Source organism: Eretmochelys imbricata, chromosome 8 (assembly GCF_965152235.1).
Source record: "Eretmochelys imbricata isolate rEreImb1 chromosome 8, rEreImb1.hap1, whole genome shotgun sequence".
NCBI lineage: Eukaryota > Metazoa > Chordata > Testudines > Cheloniidae > Eretmochelys > Eretmochelys imbricata.
The window spans coordinates 15301131-15323772 of record NC_135579.1 but is presented as its reverse complement, the minus strand read 5'-3'; the positions used below and the strand labels follow the sequence as shown (position 1 = coordinate 15323772).

General features: G+C 47.0%; 1 long non-coding RNA gene across 5 annotated transcripts in view; it reads right to left on the bottom strand.

Annotated features, from left to right (window-relative positions):
• Positions 1-6948: 6948 nt before the first annotated feature.
• The window catches only part of LOC144268642 (uncharacterized), a 63130-nt gene continuing 47436 nt past the window's right edge, over positions 6949-22642 (bottom strand). For 3 of the 5 annotated variants that reach the window (XR_013346820.1, XR_013346821.1, XR_013346823.1), the window contains 2 exons: positions 9350-11035; positions 6949-7566 (listed from right to left, as the gene is read on the bottom strand). This is a non-coding gene — a long non-coding RNA (uncharacterized LOC144268642). Of the gene's footprint in view, positions 7570-9349; positions 11036-16471; positions 17611-22642 lie in introns of those variants that run through there. The other 2 variants (XR_013346822.1, XR_013346819.1) reach the window with 2 other exon arrangements.

Here is a 22642-nt window from a genome sequence, read left to right as displayed (position 1 = left end):
GCTGGGCCTGATTCCCTGCCTCGGGTGTTCTGACCTGCTGCACAGGGTCACAGTGCCTCACAGGTTTGGCCTAGCTGTCCCCTGTGCCCAATTGAGTGAGTGGCCAAACTGGAGTGGTGCTGTGACCCCCATGCACCAGATTGCAATGCTATTCATTGGAATTTGGCCCAGCTGCCTCTCTGTCATGAGGAAGGGGTGGCTCACCCTAGATCCAGCGTCCCATGGCCTCCCCTCTGCACTAGGACCGGGTTCCTTTTAGAACCTTCCAGCAACCCACTGTTTGGAAAACACTGGCTTGGCCAACTTTTTGTGCCCTCCTATCCCTACAGTCTTCCATTACACAGATCCTCCAACCACTGCAGGCCCCTTTCTTATACCCGTTTACCAGCCATTTAAAGGCGTTAGCAAAATCTACCAAAGAAGTGACAACATCACTGAACTTACGTTGACCTTTGAGCAGCCTGGGAAATGCTAACCACAAACGTGAAGCGTACATCTCCAAAGCCACAACCTCTCTCATCATCAGTCGTGTCATTTTATTTGAGCTTATTACATTACAGAAAAGAAGTAGTGAAAGGCTCAAAGGTGCACTTTAATGCAGATTGAAATATAATCTCCCACCAGGTTCACAGCTTGTTAGTTAGGCCTTTCGTTCCTTGCTATGTATTATTTAAATCCAGGGGAGCTCTCAGATAATGTGAATGAATCTAATGTGCAAGGGATGAATAAATCCATCCCAAGCAGTTTTAACATGACAGATGGTCAGAAAGTATTTGAAGAGTTCAAAACTTCAATGAAAACATGCGGAAAAATATTGTGGAATTTGTTGGCCAATTCTAATTAGCACGTCTAGTTTCACCTTTAAAATGGAACTGTCATATTTTTATACACTCATATAGCAGTTTTCATCTACCAAGTGCTTCGCGAACATTAGCTAATTATGAGGAAGCATAGTCTTATTGGTTAAAGCTCAGAATTAGGGCTATGTCTACACTACCACTTATGTCGGTATAACGTATGTCGCTCAGGGGTGTGAATAAGTCACCCTGAGAGACATAAGTTACACTGACCTAGGCTTCTCCTACTGACATAGCTGCCATCACTCGTTGGGGGGGTGGATTAATTGTTGACAGGAAAGCTCTCTCCCGTCGGTTTAGAATGGCTCCACCGGAGAATTTACATCAGTGCAGCTGCATCATCAGGTGCATCTGTAAGCACTCTGGTACAGCCTAAGCTTCAGATTTGGGTTTCATCACCAGTCCTGGCACAGAGTTCCTATGTGATCGCAGCGTCCCCCATTGTCAATTGGGGATCATACTTCCTTAAATCACTAGATGTTTGTGAGGAGTAAATCATCATTGTTTGTAATAACCTTGGGATCCAGTGGGTAAGCGTTATATAAATTCAAAGGATGAGAATATTAGTAAGGAATTTCATACTCATTCTATTAACAATTTAGGATCTAAAACAGCTTGCATGGTTTTCCAGAACACATTTCATGTTAAAAACAAAAAGATGAGAATCAATGTTTTACAAATCCCCATATTCCCAAATCCACTTCAGTTGTTCATGCTTCAATCTGTTCTGCTCCAGAACCCTCGCAAGGGAAACAACTGAACAGAACCTGGGTGAGCTAGGGACCCACTTTAACAGGCTGTCACCCAAATGGGATAAAAAGGCGTCCTTTCAACCAGCCTTTCACCTTGTTACACAAAAATACACAAGTGATCACTAGGAAAGGAAACTCAGGAAAGGAAACTCAGAAAAGGAGCAGGAGCCTGTATGGAGCTTTGCAAACATATTATTGCCAGGGTGTTTTAGGGCTTTTCCATATCCCTGCTAAGCTCCGTCTGGGCTGTAGCCTTAGCTGGTATGAACTGGAGGTGATTGACACCACCTGAAGACCTGGCCCTCAATGGAAGTGCTAAAAGGCTTCATTAAGCTTTGATGGCAGCAGTGAGGTGTTGGTAGTCTCTCAAGTTGTTCTGTGTCCCCTAACATTTCTCTCAGTGGTTAAGGTCTTGTGGGAGTGATGATCCCCCAAGGTTTTACCCCTGTGTGGTCTATACCTGGGATTGTAGTGATCTCATAATCTAGTGACAGTGAAAGACATACACAGAGATGAGCACACACTGACAAAGGAGTGCTTGTATGAGAATTAACTTTATTTCCTAGGCCTAGTCATACCAAACAGGTCGGGGCCACTGTGGCTACTGTTACCATTATGAGCTAGATCAGGGGTCGGCAACCTTTCAGAAGTGGTGTGCTGAGTCTTCATTTATTCACTTTAATTTAAGGTTTCACGTGCCGGTAATACATTTTAATGTTTTTTAGAAGGTCTCTCTATAAGTCTATATATTATATAACTAAACTATTGTTGTATTGTAAAATAAACAGGTTTTCAAAATGTTTAAGAAGCTTCATTTAAACATTAAATTAAAATGTTGATCTTACGCCGCCAGCCCACTGCCAGCCTGGGGTTCTGTTCACCTAGGCCGTCAGCAGGCTGAGCGGGGCCTAGGGCCGGGATCCTGGCTGGCAAGGGGCTGGCAGCCAGAACCGCAGACCGGCAGTGGGCTGAGCGGCTCAGCCCACTGCTGCTCAGGGGTTCCATCCGCCAGCTCCTGCCAGCCGGGGTCCTGGCTGCTGGCCCCTCTCAGCCCGCTGCTGGCCTGAGGTCCCGGCCCTACTTACCTTCTCCCTAGTTCTGGCCATTCTCTTCATCTCTCTCTGCACTGAGCTGAGGGTGGGAGTGCACTGAGCACAGGGCTGGGGGTGAAGGAGCAGACTGGGGGTTAGGGTGCAGGGTCTGGCTAGGAGCTAGAATGAGGGAGGGGGCTCAGGGTTGGGGCAGGAGGTTTGGGTATGGCGTGCTTACCTGGGCAGCTCCCATTTGGTGGGAGGGGTGCAGGTGGGAATGTGGGGGGGAGATGCACGAGCTCCCATTTGGTGCTCAGGGTGGGGATGGGGATGTGGGGGGTGGAGGGGCTGGGGATGTGTGGGGGTGCCGAGTCAGGGCTGGGTTCGTAGGGGGGGTGGAGGAGCCAAGCAGAGGGCTGGGTGTATGTGAGGGGGGTACAGGGCTCAGGGCAGGGGCTTTGGGGTGTGCGGGGCTGCAGGGCTCAGGGCAAAGGGCTGGGTGTGTGTGTCGGGGGTCAGGGCAGAGGGCTGGGGGTGTGGGCTGGGGTCGTGGGGTGCTCACGGCAGGGGGCTAGAGGGGATATGCCCCACTTCCCCAAGGCCCAGCCCCCGCTTCTTCTCTGCCTCCACTGGGAGCAGTGAGCAGGCTGACTCTGCTCCTCTCTCCCAGGGGCCATCAGCTGATCAGCCGGCAGGGGCAGGGACAGGGAGGGAGAGGAGGAGGAGGAGGAGGGGCAGGGACCCAGCACACTGCAGGAAGAGGCAGGGGAGCTGGCAGGACCAAGCTTCTGCGCCTTGCCCTCTGCCCCCGCGGGAGGGGGCGGGGAGCAGAGAAAAGCAGGCAGGGCAGGGCTGGATTGTTAATGGCACCCTGCTGCCTGCCGGCACCCTGTGCCATTAAAAATGGGCTCGTGTGCTGTCTTTGGCATGTGTGCCATAGGTTGCCGACCGCTGAGCTAGATCCTCAGATGGCGTATATTAACATAGCTCCACTACAGTTAAAGGAGCTGCATCAATTTGCATGTTATGAGGATCTGGCCAGTTATATTTACATCTATACTAATTACCTAAGGTCACTATGGGGAGCTCTTCTTTCTATGGTTTGCATTCACTCAACAGCCAGGAGTCTCGTTAACAGGGTGGATCACAGAAGGCAAACGCCACTCCCTAGAAGAACGAACGTGGGAACATTTAATTTAGCACAGATCTTTACTTTGTTTGGGGCAGGGAAAGGCCTTGCTAAGTGCCACTGCTTTTGCCAGCGCTTACCGAAGGTCGTATCTACATATCTACAAAGTTACGTCGGCATACAGCCGCCAAAGTCTGCATGTCGCTCGGTTACCTGGCTGCTTGTGTTAGCACTGCGACTACTCACCAGGCACGCTTGTGTCAATGCAAAGTGCAATGCACTATGGGAACGTATTCCAATGTGCCACGCTCTGCCATCTGGCGCAATGCCATATGGGCCATTTTTGCAATGTGTTGTGGGATAGTAATGAATCACCCAGAGATCTCTGGGAGCTAGGGGTCAAGTTCCCAGCAGGTAACTTTCTCCATCCCATCACGCCATCCAGAGCCCATAATTTTCAAACGCCTCCCCCTGCAAACTTGCATGACACTTCTCAGTCTCTGCCATCTCTGGCTGAAGCACAGAGTCCGCAGAGCTCTATGCTGTTCTCGTGAATGTTGCAAATACAGAACACACACTTCCCCTGCATTTGAAGACCTTCAGGAAGTACAATAACCAGGAACACAAGAATTTCTTTGAGGACAGTTTGCTGAGGGACACAGTGAAGAACAATTCAAGATTGTTGGTGGCATTCACAGAGCAGCTACAGATGATGGAGTGCTGCTTCTGGACCTGAGAAAAAAGTACTGACTGGCAGAATCATATCATAATGCAGGTTTGGGACAATGCACAGTGGCTGCAGAACTTTGGGATGCGCAAGGCCATATGACTGGATCTGTGCACGGAGTTCACCCGAGCCCTTCAGTGCGTGGACAGCAGAATGAGAGGTGCATCAACAATGGAGAAGCCAGTGGCGATCACACGCTGGAAGCTTGCAATACCAGATTGCTACTGGTCAATGAGAAATCATTTTAGAGTTGGAAAATACACAGTAGGGCCATTGTTGTACAAGTGCGTAGAAACATTAATTATGTCTTGCTATGCAGGCCTGTGACACTTGGCAACAGGCAGGACATAGTGGGTGGATTTGCAGCAATGGGCGTTCCTGAACAGTGGTGGGGTGACAGACAGCATGCAGCTCTCTATTTTGGCACCAGCCTATAGAATACAACAGAAAAGGAACCTTTCTATGGTTTTGCATGCGTAGGTGAATCACTGGGGATCCTTCATCAGCATCAGTGTTGGTTGGTCAGGGAAGATGCATGACACCCATATCTTTAAGAACACATGGCTGTTCAGAAATCTGAAAGGAGGCACATTCTTTCCTGGCCAGTGAATTACCACTGGTGATATTGAAATGCCAATAAAGATGCTAGAGGATCCAGCCTACCCCTTGCTCATGAAGCTACACACTGGCTACCTGGACAGCACCAAGGAAAGATTCAATTACCAGCTCAGCAGGTGCAGAATGAGAGTTGAATGTGCATCTGGTAGATTGAAGGGATGTTGGCAGTGTCTAATCACTAGTTCGGAGCACAGTCAGAAAATAGTTATCCCAATGGTTATCGCTGCCTCTTGTGTCCTGCATAATATCTATGAGGCCAAGGGGGAAAAGCTGCCACCAGGGTGGAGGGCAGATGCAAAGCAGCCGTTGACTGACTTTGAACAGCCAGACTCCTGGTTCATTGCAAGACCCCACAATGGAAACATGAAGTTGAAGGAAGCTTTGAAACAGCACTTTAAATGTCAGCCCTAGTAGTGGTCTGTGGGCCTAGAGCAGGGGTGGGCAAACTATGGCCCAGGGTCCGCGTCCGGCCCACTAGCCATTTTAATCTGGCCCTCAAGTTCCCACTGGGGAGCAGGATCTGGGGCTTGCCCTGCTCTGGTGCTCCAGCTGGGAAGCAGGATCGGAGGCCAATCTGTGCGGCTCTCGGAAGCAGCAGCATGTCCCCCCTCCAGCTCCTATGCATAGGGGCAACCAGAGAGCTCTGCTTCACATGCTGCCCCTGTCCCAAGCACCACCCCCACAGCTCCCACTGGCCAGAAACTGCAGCCAATGGGAGCTGCAGGGGCGGTGCCTGTGGACAGGGTAGCATGCAGCAGAGATGCCTGGCTGCGCCTCCGTGTAGGAGCTGGAGGGAAACACGCCGCTACTTCTGGGGCCCGCTTGAGGTAAGTGCTGCCTGGAGCCTGCACCCCTGAGCCTCTCACCATGCCCCAACCCCCTGACCCAGCCCTGATCCTGCTCCTGCCCTCCGAACCCCTCCTGCACCCCAAACCTCTCATCCCCAGCCTCACCCCAGAGCCTGCACCCCAGCCGGAGCCCTCACCCCCTCCCCCGTGTCCCAACACCCTACCCCAGCCCTGATCCCCCTCTCCGCCTCCAAACCCCTCAGTCCCAGCCCGGAGCACCCTCCTGCACCCCAAACCTCTCATCCCCAGCCCCACCCCAGAGCCACACCCCCACTGGAGCCCTCACCCCCCCCATGCCCCACCCCTCCTGCCCCAGCGCAGGGCCCCCTCCTGTACCCTGAACTCATTTCTGGCCCCATCCCAGAGCCCACACCCCCAGCCAGAGCCCTCACTCTCTCCCCCCGCAACCCCAATTTTGTGAGCATTCATGGCCCGCCATACAATTTCCATATCCAGGTGTGGCCCTCGGGCCAAAAAGTTTACCCACCCCTGGCCTAGAGCTTTACATGCTGCTTGTAGTGCTTACTTTACATTTATGAATATGACTGGGTGTTTTGCAGTAGTTATGAATTCTATGATGCTCGGCATGCATTTACAAATACTGTCTGCTTTGCATTTTTTGCAAACTCTGCATTCTGCAATGTTTGTTGTGAACTCTGCCCTAGTCTACACAGGTGGGGAGGCCGGAGGGGGGGGTCGACCTAAGATACGCAACTTCGAATAGTGTAGCTGAAGTTGGCATATCTTAGGTCAACTTACCTGCTGCTCCCCCATTGACTCCGCTTCCGCTTCTCGCGAGCTGGAGTTCCGGAGTCAAAGGGGAGCGCATTCGGGGATCGATTTATCTTTATCGATAAATCAATCCCTGATAGATTGATCACTACCCGCTGATCCAGCGGGTAGTGAAGACCTGCTCTAATAGAGTTAATTTAATTCTCCAAAAAACCCTTGTTGAGTGGGAAAAAAAGAAACAACGCTGCAGAAAATCAATGTGCAAAAGCCAAAAATCACATAGACCCTATTACACAAGTTTTTAACTTAATGGGGTGAAAGTTTAAAATTATAAAAGGAAGTAAACATGTGTGTCCAGTTGAGGAAACAAGCATAGTCCAGTGTGGCTACACACACCACCTGCCAGGGTTCTCACAGGTCAGTGTATGTAAAGCTGTGGTTTTCCTTACTGTCCCTGGCATGGAGTGGAAGGGGTAAGGATGTGCCCTGTAAAGCCACGTGGTATATTAGGAGGTGCAGGGAGCAGTGACCATGGAATTCTCCAAGGACTGCAAAGGGTGGGCAGGTCTGGGATTTTTGGACTGGTAGGTCAATCAGGGCCTGCAGCACTTGAGTTTGCTACCTGAGAAGACCTACTACATTAGCTACATTTCCCGCTGCAACTCCTGAGGCCTCTTTCTTGTACTCTCTTTCCTTTTCCATGCTGTTGGTCACGGTGGCTCTCCAAGCCCTTTGTTCATGGTCTGATGAAGCACTGGCATGCAGGATCTCACAAATCATGTCCTCCCTCATTCTCTTCTTTCTCCTCCTCTTCAGGGTCAGGTGTTCTGCTGGCGAGGAGGGGGCACCTCTCAAGGCTACCCTGCCAAAAGCTGCTGATAAAAACAGACAGATGTGCCACTGGATTTACAGTCACAAGAGAAAGGGAAAGATAAGTTTCAAAACTCTTCCCATACACACTTTTAATAAGCCATGCTTATCGACACTTCAGCTTTGGAGTGCCTCTGCGTAGCACTGCTCTCCAGTCCCATCCTTGGTGAGTACAGCCTGTCAGGGAGGCGGGGGGTGGAGGAGAGGAAGGATTTTATGTGGCCTTAAGCTATACAAAAAGACAGTTACCTTTTCCGTAACTGGTGTCCTTCAAGATGTGTTGTTCATGTCCATTCCACATTAGGTGTGTGTGCTTGCCACATGCATCAGTGCCAGAAGTTTTTCCTCAGCAGTATCCGTAGGGGACTGGCTCTGGCGCCCTCTGGAGTGGTGGCCACATGGCACAGGATATGGGGTGCCACCGGCTCTCCCCACCCTCAGTTCCTGCTTGCCGGACACTCCAACAGTGGGGAAGGAGGGCGAGTCATGGAATGGACGTGAGCAACACATCTCGAAGAACACCAGTTCTGGAAAACTGTCTTTCCTCTAACCCTCTTGCCGCTGTGCTTTGCTGTCATGACTGGGGGCTTGGCTACACTTGCGAGTTACAGCGCAATAAAGGAGCCCCGGGCACACTAGCTCACTACCCGTCCACACTGGCAAGGCACATAGAGCGCTCTGACTCTGCGGCTACAGTGCAGGGGAGTGCCACGGCACCAGTGTGGATGAGGTGTTGCATTACTGCACTCTGATCAGCCTCTGGAAACATCCCATGATCCCCTTAAGTCAAGTGGCCACTCTTGTCATTGTTTTTGAATCAATGCAGGAATGTGGATATGCCCTTTGAAAGCTCCGTTTCTGACAGCCGGCTGCTTATCTGCTCTGAGACAAAGCAAACCATTAGTGTGGAATGTTGTGTGTGAGAGAGAGAGACCCGGGGGGGGGGAAGAGAGAGGGGTCTGCTGCTGTCTGAACTTACAAGACAGCATGCCGACATGCTCTCAGCCCCCAAAACCCCACTCTCTCTCCGCCCACATATACACAACACACTCCCTGTCACACTCCACCTCACTTGAAAAGCACGTTGCAGTCACTTGCATGCTGGGATAGCTGCCCACAATGCATCACTCCCAATGCCGCTACAAGTGCCACAAATGTGGCCACGTCAGTGTGCTTGAAGCTGTCAGGGTGGACAAACCGCAGCGCTTTCCCTACTGCGCTCTCCGAAGGCTGGTTTAACTCAAAGTGCTCTACATCTGCAAGTGGAGCCAGGCCCTGACACTCATCTCCTATGCCTGAGCACAGCCTGTCCTTGGCACCCAGCAGTGCAGTGGGTATTGACTGGCAGTTTTCCACAGGCTGTGGGGATTCTAGCCGAGATCCAACTCCCGAGAGTCACAAAGGCACAGAGAACAAAGCTGCTGCTGGCATTCAAAGCTGCCTGGGCCCATATGATGCGAGTCTGTTTACCGCCAGCTAAACTCATCACACATGGCAGAAGAAATAAGGCTGCCATAATCAGAAACTTACGGAAGAGGATTGTAGAGTATCTCTCAGGAGGATAAAAGGGACATCCCTACGTGCATAGACAAAGTGCTCTGCATGTCCCCTGCCTCCACCTAACCCAACAAGGAAATGAAAAGCAGATGCCAACTCTACCTCCTCCTCTTCTTATATGAGTAAAACAATGAAAAGTCGATACCTTTGTCTTGTTAACTTGGGGCCAGGCCTGGCACCATCTTTAAAATTAAACCTTGTAAGGAAAAAATGTACGTATACACTTACCTGAGTTCTCTTCCCCTTCATTAGGCTCATCTGTGCTTGCTTGGTAGGACTTGCCAGACTTTGGTGGAGCTGCAAACAGGTCCTGGCTCACAGCATCCTGTTTCCCCCATCCCATCCTCCTCCTCGCCATTCACAGCTGGGGTCTCGGGATCCCATGAGGTATCCACAGTGGTCTGTGGGTTGCTGGTGAGGTCTCCACCACGGATGGCATGCAGTTCCTTGTAGAAGCGGTAGGTCTGTGGCACAGCACCAGATCCATCATAGGCCTCCCTGGCCTTGTGATATCCCTGTTAAAGTTCCTTCACGTTCACACAGCACTGCTGCTGATCCCTGTCATACTCCTTTCTCTGCATCCCCTATGCAGTCTGCTCGTAGATGTCCATGTTTCTACAGCTGGTCCATAGCTGTGCCCAGGAAATCCAATACTTTTTGTCTACTCCAGGCAGGACTGTATCTTGTACCTCTGTGCGCGTGGAGCTGGCATAGGGAGCTAGGCAAGGCAACTGCATGTAACAAAGGTGAGCTGCTGTGTGTGCTTGCCAAGCTGGGCAATCAGGAAGAGGCATTTCAAAAGCACACAGGGGGACTTAAATGGGGGTGTGTGGTTTCCGGTCTCTGTGACCTATAGGCAGTGGAGATTAAAAATATAACCAGGATGGTCACTGTCCATTGGGACAGCTGGTGGAGGTTGTTGGAATCGACACAGGTCATTCAGTGGCTACGCTCACTCTGCATTGACCTCAGTAGGTCAGCCGTGGCTCTCCGCAGTTTGGGCAGGTGTTTTTACTGTGTCGCTGTAGTGGGGCACTTACATCAGCCAGAGACAAATTTGAGTGTAGACACATACTCAAAGAGGCTGATGCAAGATGACTTACATTGACCTGACTTTGTAGTGTAGACCAGGCCTAAGCACTCAGTGCCAGAGAACCAAATTCAGCATTACCCTGAAGTCACAAGAAGTTCTTACGTTGGTTTTGATGTATCAGGATTTGGCTGTTAATGAAGTCATAGGAACAAGCATGCCAGCAGAGTTAAAACCAGTGATGTCAGAAGGTCCAAAGTGAAGAAACTTTTTCACCTCTGTTGTAATTTAGCTGCTTACAGAGGTCTATACCAGGTTGTTCAGAAATCAACAGCATGCAACCTAAACAAACACATGACACTCTGGCATTATCCTGTCAGTTTCCAGTCAAATCTTTTGTTCAAAGCACAGTATGGAAGCCTAGTTATTCTTTGGCTGGAGAAGGCACAAAGTCCTGGCAACAATAAACACATGGGATCTTTACCAGGTCTGAAGCAATAAATTAATAAATTAGTGGGGATTATAATTCACCACAGAGTGCTAATTGCCAAGACAAAGTCGAGGGCCCTCTGTAGATAAGGCCCCCAACAGATGTTTGTTTGCCCTCTGTATCTGGTTTTTAATTGTAGTTATCCAAGTGATAGCCTGAGCCAAACTGGTTCATCTAGTTTCTGGCATAAGAGTTGTTCTAGAGGATTGACATGTGGGAGTTTAGAAATACAGGAGCAGAAGGGGGTCACATTTTCCCTTACAGCTCCCAAACTGTGAATTATTCAGCTCCATTGCAAATGTGCTCTGCATCCTTGGTCCCACGAGGGCAAATTCTCAGGCCTCCATCTCCTCCCGTTTACTCTTCTGGAGATACTTGAATTATGTACTGAGCACTGTAAGAAAATGAGACAAAATTAGTGTCTAATGCCACCCAGGAGATTGTATTGTTTCCAGCTCCTCCAGTGAAAACAGTACTCTTGCTATTCCTCTCTCTGTTATGATGCATTTGCTTCTTCACATGCTGGTTTCTGTTCTCCCTGTACAGTACAGAGGCAGCCCCATTTGTTTTCTGTACTGTAGATGAGAGCTTTGGGTTTATTAATCATCTTTGGTATGTTTCATGTTTCTGCCTAGGTACTTCTATATCTCTCCAATTCCTACAACTGTGAAATCAGTGGACGTTAGGCACCTAAATACCTTTGAGGATCTGGGCTGAGTGCCTCTCCAAGATTAATAAATTCATTCTGAAACCAGCCCCCCGAAGGAAGCAAGTACTATTGTCCCCAAAAATCAGAAATCCCATGGTATAGTATATTCAGCAAGGAGCATGTTGCAGATTGGTTCTGAATAGCTTTGGATGGCAGGCTATTCAGGTGGGGGCTAGCACTTTGCTAATGGCACTACAGAGAACAGGTTTTCTAAAGCAACACAGTCTTCCCTCTCCCAACCCCAGCTGGAGGCTGAAGTCTGTGGGAGAGCAGCTCTGTGGTCTGAACTGCCGATGACTCCCAGCAATAGGGCAGGATCATGAGTATTCAGATAGCAGCTCCCAGAGCTTTCTACAGCTCCCCATGTCCTGAGAACGTGTCCATCCTACCCTTACTTATTTAGTTAACCAGCAAGGCATATCATTTCCTATGTGTCTCAGGATTTAGGGACATCACTCTCCCCCGCCATCCCAGTGTGGGTTTTGCTGTCAAAGGAGATGGGCTTTCCCTGTGATAAGGTTTCAAATACAGAAAAGAAATGGAGGTGTTTCACACACTGTCCAGCTTGTAAATAAAAACCAGCCAGCGGCGTCAGACTCTATCTCCTCCGCTTCCCACCAAGCTTGTCCCGGCTAACAGCTTGGAGTGTCATGAGGTGATTAATGGAGAGTTTGTTGTGTGGTAGAAATGGAGCGGGGAAGGGGTCTGAAGCACCAGAGTCTGGCTTTACAAGTACCGCTTCCATCTACAGCCATGTAGGCCACGAAGCCCATGCATTTCTGTGTCAAGGGGAACATGAACCCACTAGGGGGAATTCTTCACTTTCTTACGATCTGAGCCAGAGAGCAGCTACACTGGCACCCCCACCCCAGCTGGGGCAGTCCCGCTGACATAAGGGGCCTCTGACAGCTTTTCAACCCCTCCCTCCCTGCCCGTAGGGACCCTGATGTAGGAGCCATTCTAGGGGCCAGAGGGACTGAGCCTATATCGCAGCCCTAATGACCTGCCACAGCCGGAGCACAAGTCAGAGTCGCTCTGAGAGCTACTTTAACCAATGCCAAGGGCTGAACCAGATCCAGGCTAGGGGAGGCAAGTGCCACCCTGAACCAAGCTCTGCCCTGGTGCAGGGATAAATTCAGGCCTCTGACTGCATCTGACTTGCTCAGATGCAATTGCCCAAATTCTTTACTAGACAGTACCAGTACAAAAGCACATTTCAAACAGAAGGCGCCTGTGTGACAGGATGTCGCATTATGAGAGGAAGGTATATCCTAGGTCCCGACTCCCTCACAGGAAGCCTCATCTGGCAGGAAAGCAACACGCTATCGGGCTGTCTGAAGCCTTCCTCTCAATACCTCTGGCGGTTTCTTGCAGTTGTACATCGCAGGAACTCCCACCTCTAACCTTCTACTGAGGCTGCTGCAGCTCTTCGGCAACCAGAGCGGTTCTCTAGCTTCTCACACCTTTCCCACAAGCCTCTCGGGGAGCCCTTCAATTGGCAGCCTGCGCAGAGTTCAGCTTCTGCTTTCAACCCACCACAGAACTATCACATTCCCTTCACCACACACCATGAATTAGGTATCTATTATTGTCCCAGTTAATACTGACGGGATGGGTACTGAAGTGCAGATGGGTTCCGCAACTTGGCCGAAGTCACACAGCATGTCAGTCTGTGGTAGAACTGGGAACACAACCAAGATCGCCTGACTCATTAGCTCACATTTCTGGTCTCTACAGGTCATTACCAATCTGATAACGGTACACACAGCCAGAAGAGAACACTAAGCTTGAATAAACATCCCAAATTAAGAAAAAAGTGCATCTTCAGGAGCCCAGAGCACACTTACAAATCTGTTGTAGGAGCAAAAAGGACAAAAATAGTACGTCCCCGAAGAGTAGTAACTTTGAATCCACCAGAAGCAAACAGTTCTACATTGTTGTTATTACTTATCTGTTTATGTTACTTCAAGCTTGCCAGGCAGAGCTGGCTTGGGGGGGGTGGGGGGGGGAAACCTCAACAAAATCAATTTGTTTGTTGTCAATTTTCAGTGTAAAATTTTAACAAAAAAAATTTTCCTTTGCTGAAAACGGAAAAAAAAAAATGAAGAAAATCCAACAACAAAATTTAAAAAAAATAGTGGAAAGTAAAAGTTTCCACACCAAAAAAAAAATCGTTTACTTTAAAACTCACTTCTCCATTGGAATTTTTTTTCCAGCCAGCCCTACTGCAAAGTACTTTTTGGGAAACATAGATCAAGTCACGGCTCCGAGGAGCTTACAGTCTGAATAGTTTTAACTCTGATCAGTCCACGATGAACCACACAATATGCAAAAATGATGTGGAGATACAGGATACTTTATCAGGGCTAATAGGCCAAAAAAAATAAACCAACCAAGACAATGACCCATTTGGAAAATCCTACATCAAAGACTGGAGCAATGTTTGATGTCTGAGCCATGCTCCATCCCAAATATAATCAGAAAAGACTGACGTGCAACTAATTATCAATTGACTAACCATAACCCAACAATCAACACACTCACCCCTCCTCGGAGATGGTACAGCTGCTACAGCAAGAGAATAGGTCGTTCGAGTAAGCAGTGAAAACTAATGATGTCCTCTCATCTCTGCCTGCTAGAAGCTAAATCCATCCTTCCTGAACTACCCACTACCTCTAGGCTTGCTGATCCTTGGGCCACTAGAATGACTGTGGAGCCCAGAGTGAAATATTAGTAGCTGAAGTTCAAGTCTGTACTTTCCCTGAGAGTCCTTGTGTTAAATAAAGGCGATCAACTGGCCAACATGCATGTTATTATTTTAAACATTTAAGTTACGGTGTCTGGTCCTAAAACTGGAATGTCACACATTAAAACTTGGGCATTCCTCATTCCTGCTCCAACCACTAGACCATAACTCTCTCAAACTGGGAATTACCTACTGAAGCTAAATTTTGAAACAAAAAGTTTTTTAAAAACAAGCCACACTTCTTCTTGATGTTGCTGAATCTTCCAAAGAAAAATTAGCATCAGTTACAAATGCAAATGGCCTGTTAGATCATTGAATCCTTTCACACCAAGAGCAGGATGTAGTCCATGACAGACTGTACCAGAAACTCAATTGATACTATAACTTTGATCTTAACCACAATAATTAGGTCTTCCGTACACAATGCTTCCCAAAATATTCCACAAAGGATGGGTGAAATGATTTGGATAAAACTGATCCAAACCTTCCCCAGACCTCAACTAACCTTTCGTTGAACCTATATGGAGACACAAAAATGAGAAACATTAGAGCAGACATGCCAAACCCACAGAAAAAATGCAGAAATTGGGCTTGTTTTTTGCTTAATTGGCTTGTGAGTTGCTTGTTGGCTAGTTTTTGGCTTGTAGCTTGTTGCAGCTTGTTGCTCTTTTTTTTTTATTGGCTCCTGGCAAACAGGGGCAAGGGAGGGGGAGAGTGTCAGGGGTGCACAGCAGGCCAACCACAGTCCCAGACTGCATGCCGGGGGATCTAGTCATATAGTGTGGGGTTCTTAGGGATTGGCTTGCTTTGGCCTTGTTTTGAAATGGGCTGAGCTTGATTTTTGGCTTATTGTGAAAGTCGGGCTGCTTATTTACCACGTGAAAGTTGGCAACTGTGCATTGGAGACACACCGCTGATCTCCAGGTCCTGACCAGAAAAGCCATTAAGAAGTACTATCCCCACCCCCCATTAGTCCCAGTTCCAGCCTAAATAGTCAGTAAACACCCAAAACGTCAAGCCTTGTTTTACAGACCAGAGATGCTGAGAGGGCTCAGATAAACCTCTGATCTTTAATGTCTATATCCATTCCACGCCTCCAAACCATTCAAGGTTTGCTTATGCCCTAAAAGTGACCATTTAAGAGAAGAAATGGGCTTAAGATGCAACATTCAACACCCAACTCTGGGTTCAGATTTCAAACAGCTTCCACGTCAGGTTGATCTGGCCATCTATCTCTGAGGATAAATATTTTGTACACTAGCCTGATCTCACTACTGCTCAAACAATCGGAAGCCTTTTCTATGTAAAACACTAACCTGCACTTCATCCTTTATGCTCATTGCAGAGCTCAAGTCTTTGCAACTCAGATATGAAGATGTTAAAAATTATGGGCCATGTTAATTTTGAAATGTTTCTGTGGTTTGTTGACATGTGGTACACAGTGCCACTGTTACCACTCCTTCATTGTGACTCCTGCATGGAAAAAACATTGAGACTAATCTGGATGTACTGGGAACACTGCACTACCAGAGGCGAATGGACAAAGGCCTCCTCACCCACTTTGGAATAGCCAACACTTCTTACAGAGCAGGCCCCTAGATTTTCCCCCACCCTGTAATGGGGTTGGCACCCAACTCTCATAAGTGCCCCATTCTGGTTGGGCATGCCTGCGTTCTTTAGTTCTAGTGACCCTTTTCAGTGATTTTCAGGCAGTTTTGTCAGCGACACAGTGCTCCGGCCAAGTCACCGTATCTGTATGTTAACCAACACAAACCCCTTCTGGGGTATATGGTTCACCGGGGCATATCTCAGTACCCCTTTGGTGGTGTGTCTCTCTAGCCCTCCCTGAGCTTTGGTCTTTAGTAATCCAGCCCTCATACAGGCTGCAGCCCTCCCCAGGCTCAGTCTCAGCAATCAGCCCCGAGCTCCCTCCATGCTCCCCCACTCCCTGTTAGCAAACCATCTGTAGCCCTGCTGCTCTTCCAGGCAGCCAGCCCTACAGCCCTTTCTTCTCCTGCTCCAGGCAACTAAGTACTGCACTCCTCTGCAGCTCCTTTTATATGGCCTCCTGGGCCCTGATTGGCTGCTTCCCCTATAGCCACTCTAGCCTGCTTGGAGGACCTCTCCACTGCTCCTTCCCTGGGATGGGTGTGGCAGAACCCTGAGGCCTCCAGCAGGGGGCCTTTGGGCCTAGTCCATCCCATCACACCCCCACAGTGAGTTTTCTTTTACAGGTGCTCTGCCTCTGATCTAACCCAACCTAGTTCACACAGAGCTCTATGGGGTTCCACATTACTTCACCCCTATTCCTTAAAGGTATAGCCAATTGCTTGGCTACATTTGTGGGATGTTATAAAGAATGTTTGAGAGACCAGTTAACCAAGCTTAGCCAACTTTTATTTGTCAAAGACAAAGGAGCATAATACAGAAAGTAAAGAGTTCATACTTCACCAGTCCTTCTGAGAAGCAATTCTGGCAGCATCCCAGTTCACCTTACACAGGTGTGCGCTGAAAATATGCACTTAAACTATTTATAGTATGGTTAGAGAGCATACTACATGTCAGCCAAGATTAAAATCGACCAATCAACTTTTGGTCTTGCTTTTCTTGTATCAAGCGTATTTTTTGTTTTGGATACTGCATTCCAAGTACCAGTTGGACCATTGAGGTGCATTCCAATCTGTAACAAGACACACCTTTCATGCATCTTGCCTTTGAATCTGCTGGAGCCAAAGCTGACTTCAGCGTTACAAAGTGTTACGGGTGTTATCTGAGCCTGAGTGGAAGTGAACAGCATTGTGGGAAAGACATAATACAACTTGGTTCACATAACTGCCCAAATGCTCTATATAATACAATATTAATGAGGTGTGCACTACACCTAACATTTGTAGGGCCTAACACCATCTTTCAAGCACTGCACCTCCAACAGAGGTCATTGTCCTTTTTGCTGCAGCTGGGAGCAGTCTGCTCTCGGAAAGATATCAAGATTCTGATGCTACTCTGAGACCAGTTCAAAGGAAACTCCAGGTGTTGAGCAGCCATTGCTGTCTCACAAACACATTCACCAACCACATTCAGGCCAGCAAATCAGATCCTTTCAGATCTCAGTACCAGCATATTAAAGTGGATTGATGCTGTTCTGAGCATTCCTAATTGACCAAACGAAGCAAGTAAAGAATAATTTCAGGCTGCAGAAAAATGCAATGGGCCTACTGTCCTCATTTACTTGGGTGCAAATCAGGAATAATTCCATTGATGTCAACAGAGTTCCACTGGTGTAAGCCCAGTGGAAGTGAAATCAGAACAGGTTAGAGTTCCCTTGTCACTCAGCATTTCATATCCACTCCTGTGATGACTGCTGACCAATGGAAACACATTTTCTTGAAGCAAAAGTTCTAAATTCTGCTGAAGAAAGCCAAGCCATGGAGCTCTTCTGTTGCATAAGAAAAGTCTCATACTTCAAAGAACTGGTGTGTGAAATATAGCAAGAGAACTACTCAGATATGAAGAGCTGTAAATAAACAAAAAAGAATTAAAAATCAGGGGGAAAGCAGTATACAATAGTGATGCTTCTCTCACCTTATTCTTAGCTGAGTTGCCTAAACTCTATGTGCTCTGTTTGAGATGTCTGGTGCTTTTAGGAAACTAAAACATTTTTTCTTCACCAATGAGAACCCAATAGCATAGGACAAGAGTTCCGTGGTGGGAGAACAAGTTGGGAGATATCCAGAGAGATGCTTTCAGCTTGTTCCAAAATCCTAGCATTAGCTCTAGTACTCTGCTGTAAATCCAGGAAGCTACAGTACAGACCCACAGACAGGGCTGACAAAACATGTCTTAACTATCCCCTCAGAATGGTTAAACAGCTTTGTAACAGCTGCTGGGCCAACTGCACAGACATCTGTTAAAGAAGCGTAAACCTCCTGCAACAAAGCCTTTCCTATAGGATTTAATGCTAACCTTGTTCTCATGAGGGTTTGGTATCAAGCAACTGAGGAAAAGAAAGTCCTGTGTCTTTTTTTATCTATTCAGTAAAGCAAGGTGTCTTTTTGGTGCTTTTAATATTAGGACACATGCTGGGGTGGAAGGAGGCATGTTTGATGGGACAAATCTTGCAAAATTAGAAAGGCTTAGAAAGCATATACAGAAGTAATGGGAGGGCTACTACATGTGAATAGTACTGAAAACCAAACTGGCTGTGGGCAATGGGACATTACATTAAGAGATTCATATTACCTGCAGTGTGAATCTCATGAGTGGGACTGAGGGCACAATTTGACCCTAAAAGGAAAATGGAATTTGAACAGACGACCGTATTATTTACATATTTGTGTGGGGAAAGCAAATTTTGGGTGTGACCATGCTCCCAGTCTTTTACAAAGACAAAATTAACTGAGTCATTGGGAAAACAGAACTGCCTGTGATTCCAAAGAAATATGAAAGGTATGGCCAATGGGTCTCTAAAATTAAGGTTGTAAAAACAGTTCAACATTAAGTGCTCATCAACAGTCAGCCAAACCACATGCCCAGGCACTTTGTGGAAGTAATAAAATGTGTCCTACAGTTCATACTGTAGTCAGTGCAGAAGTTTAAAATACTTACTGGTGTGGAAGTCTTATGTGTATGCAGTCTCCTGAATAGGGGGTCTTTTGGCATAACAAAGGTTAGGTGAATGAGAAGAAGCACTTTGCTCACTTTACCCCACTAAACCCCAAACTGCTCACTCTTAGACTCAGTTCCGGAGCTGTGATTTGATTTTGCAAAACCTCACTGGTCAAGGTTTGGTTTCACAAAACAAAATCCCACAACAGGCATTTCTGGGATTCTGAGCCACCAGAGTGTGAAGGCTTTTCAAGAAAATGTTCCAGTTTTGGCCCATCTCTAGCTATCATGAGAGTTGAATTGACAAATGGACATCTAAGGTTAAAACATCTTGTGCAGAGAAGGTGCACAGGTAAAGTACTGGCGTGACTTTATGGCAATCCAGCAGCACACCTAGCTCTACCTCTCACCAGCAACTTGGAAGATGGCTTGGTCCCCTTACAGCTGCACCAATGTTAGCTTATGACTTGCTGGTTGTCAAAGGCATGAGCCAACTCAGGAGACATATCAGTGGGATACCGAGCTTCCTCTGAGACTCAGAGTTCCCCCATCTTTTTGTATAAGAACAGGCAAAATGCCAGAGGGTCAAAATTTGAGCTTGGGTAAGCAAAGCTCTGAAGTTTACATTTAAAACTGAGCCAGACACTGCACAGTAAAATGCACTGCAAGAAACAATCCAGCACTGGCCTAGAGGATGTACTAGATGTCACAAGACCTTTACCATCTTCGATTTCTAGGGTTAGCTGAATTTTTAACTTGAGGCTGACAAACTGAGCTGAAATCTCACAAGAACCACCTCTCTCGGGGTATTCTGGCATTTCCATTCTCTACCCTCACCAGAACCAAGATATGGAGAGGGACATGACAATGACAAATAATAGGTTCGTGGGGGAGGGAATAAACCTACTGTAAGCCTCCACAACTCTTGGGTTTGGCACCAGTTTTGGGGGTTTGTTTTATCCAGCCCAGCCTCACTCTTTGGATGAACGTGCTCTGTTTCAGTTAACAAGGCAAAACCTGAAGCTATCCTGGCAATGGTCACACTGACCCAGTTACTCTAACACACAACACGCCCTTCAACTGAAGGAAAATTCATTCAACAACATTAAAAAGTGACAACCACCATAAAAACCTTGTAGGTAAAGAAAGAACAACTTCCCGCAAAACCCGCAGGCAGTGATGTTGGGACAATCTGAGAGGTGTGTGGCACAGAAGGGTAAATCCTGCTCTGCATCAAATCTCACAGCCAGGACTCAGTTTCTTGGACTCAGTCCCAGGTTACTGCAGGCAAAACAGCATGGAAACAATTTCATTCATTCTGTTTTGCTGATAGTGGCACATTGGGAGCTGAAACTTTGCACTGGCCATGTCTGCCATTAGAGATCACCTAAAAGAAATTCAGTGCTGTGCCAATTCAGTCTAATGGGAGAAATACTTTATCCTCATGCTGGGGGCAGGACTCCTAACTAGATCTTGGTGGAAATGTTTTAATCCAAAACTAATTTAGATGAAAAATGGCTTATTGTGAAAAACAAAACAAAAAATGTGGAGAAATTGCTTTTTGACATTTTCCTAAGAGAAACAGTTTTTGACCAAAAACACTTTTCAAAAACTGAAAATTTTTACTGAAACCCAAAGTTTATTTTCCAAAAAACAGTTTTTTGAAAATCAAAACATTTTTAGTTTTCAAAAAAACTAAAATATTTTCATGTGGAAAAGGAAAGAAAATAATTCTCCTCCCCCCACAAAAATCCTATGAAAAATAATTGCTATTTTCTGACAAGCTCTACCTCTCACCGGTAAACTGGGGAAAGGGGTGGTCCCCTTACTGCTGCACCACTGTTATCTTATGTCTTTTACATTGTGGAAGCATTTCCCAACACTAAGTGTGGTTGGTTTCACCCCAGAAATGGAGGATAGGACTGGAAGGGACTGTGAGAAGACATCCAAGATAGTAACAGCAGGAGTTAGACCATGAGCCAAGTCCAAGAACCCATGCAGTTCACTGGGTGTTTCCAAGGGTGTAGCCACCTCCTGAGGACCCAGACCAGTAGAGCTAGCTGCTCCATGGAGGCTGCTTTATCCCAATTCAGCAGATTCAAACAGCTGCAATGATGAATCAGACTTTCATTCTTTGCAGGAACATATGATGGGCAAAATGTTAAAGTCCAAAGCTCTGGGTGCACTTTCATCACAGTATCATACATATCTGCTGCTGGGGTGGGAGGCTGGGGAACAGAAGATCCCATAAAGCCTGTGTTCTCCCTTTGCCAAGATTTCTCTTCCCATCTACTATTGTGAAGGCTGCCACCTTCAACCCCCATGCTGGCTGTACTTCGTGGGTTAGTACTTTGAGACGGAATAGAAGATAAGATTAACGTTACTGCAAATAATAATCTCCCTCAAGGTCAGGGAAAACAGTTATCAAAGCAAAGTTTATATTAATTTTATTTCTTGGCTCATTTTTGTTTAAGTAGTTGCTCCCTCTGTGTGTTGGGAATGGATTATCTGTGCAGGAGAAGAGAGGTTGTTAATAGAGAGCTTAAAATGATGATGAAATTGATGCTTCTCATTAGTGGTACTTGACTGTTGAATGCCTTTGCCAGAAACCAAAGACACAGTTACCCTCACTGTAAGGTAGTACCAACTTATATACTGCAGTACAGGAGCTTTTAGAAGCTTGATCTCAATTCAAACCACTTGTATTTGACTGGGATTGAATCATGAAGCCTGTGGGGAAGACCGTTATATTTATATTGGTTATTTATTGGGTATCAGATTATGTTTGGGCTGAGTTATCATACACAGTACTAACAGCTGGTGGGTTTCTGCTTGTTTATGCAGCTAATGGAGAGTCATATAAACTGTCACAGCTCTGATTTCTTCCATCCGCTGACACAGACAGAACACAGGGGACACCTGGGGCAATTTAGAGGGACTAAATTGAAGGGACCAACAGTAAACCAGGCCTTCATGCTCCAGCTAAGGCAACTCACACCACCAAATGTATGCAAATACCACAGGGTTATTCAGGTACAGTTAAGACCAAAACCAATGCCTGTGCATTCAAAGTATCATTTGCATTACCAGCCCCGTACCCCCGAATGTCTAGAACAAATGCTTGGCTTAGAAATGATTGGGAACTCTCTCTCACTCTTTTTTTACGTGGTTTCCACAAAATTAACATTTTCTGGGGGTAATTTTTGATTTTGCTGAAATTTTGATTTTTCCACTGGGAAAAATCAAAAGGAAATATTTTGCTTCCCAAGTTGAAAGAGTTTGGTCGGTTGAACTGTATTTAAATGTTTGTGTCAGGTCAGTGAGACATTAATCTGGGTCCCCCTGAGTTGCCCTATTGCCTCATGGGAGTTGTAATTCAAGTGTCTGGGGACCCTGTTCGTCTGTTGGCCAGGTTCCCTGACAAGACGACATCTTTCATAATGCACTCCTGTCTCACTTCTGGCTGAGCCACCACAGGAGTCCGGGGCCTGTGGTGCATGGAGTCTGGCCAGGGAGCCTCACTCACGGAGGAGAATATGGGCATGCAGCACCTGAACTCAACTCCCATGAAGCAAGGCGGCAGCTCAGGCAGATGCAGGTCAATGTCCAACTGAGCCAAACTGCGATGTTTTGATTTGGGAATGTAACAAATTTTCATTTCAGTAAAAAAGGTGTTGGAGCAAAACATTCTGATGTTTCTGAAAAATTTCTTTTTACAACTTTTTGTTCCACAAAACCTTTTGTTTTCTCTACTTTTAGTCCTGATTTGGGATGAAAAATGTCAAAAGTAGTGGAATTTCCCATGGGATGGAAATTCCAGTTCATGTTGAGCTCTAAACAGGACAAAGTGTCAAGCTACCAAAGGAGTTCCACAACAGATCACAGCCAGCTAGGAGTGCATTATACGCTGGAGAGGGCCATATGCAATATTTTCTGACTGA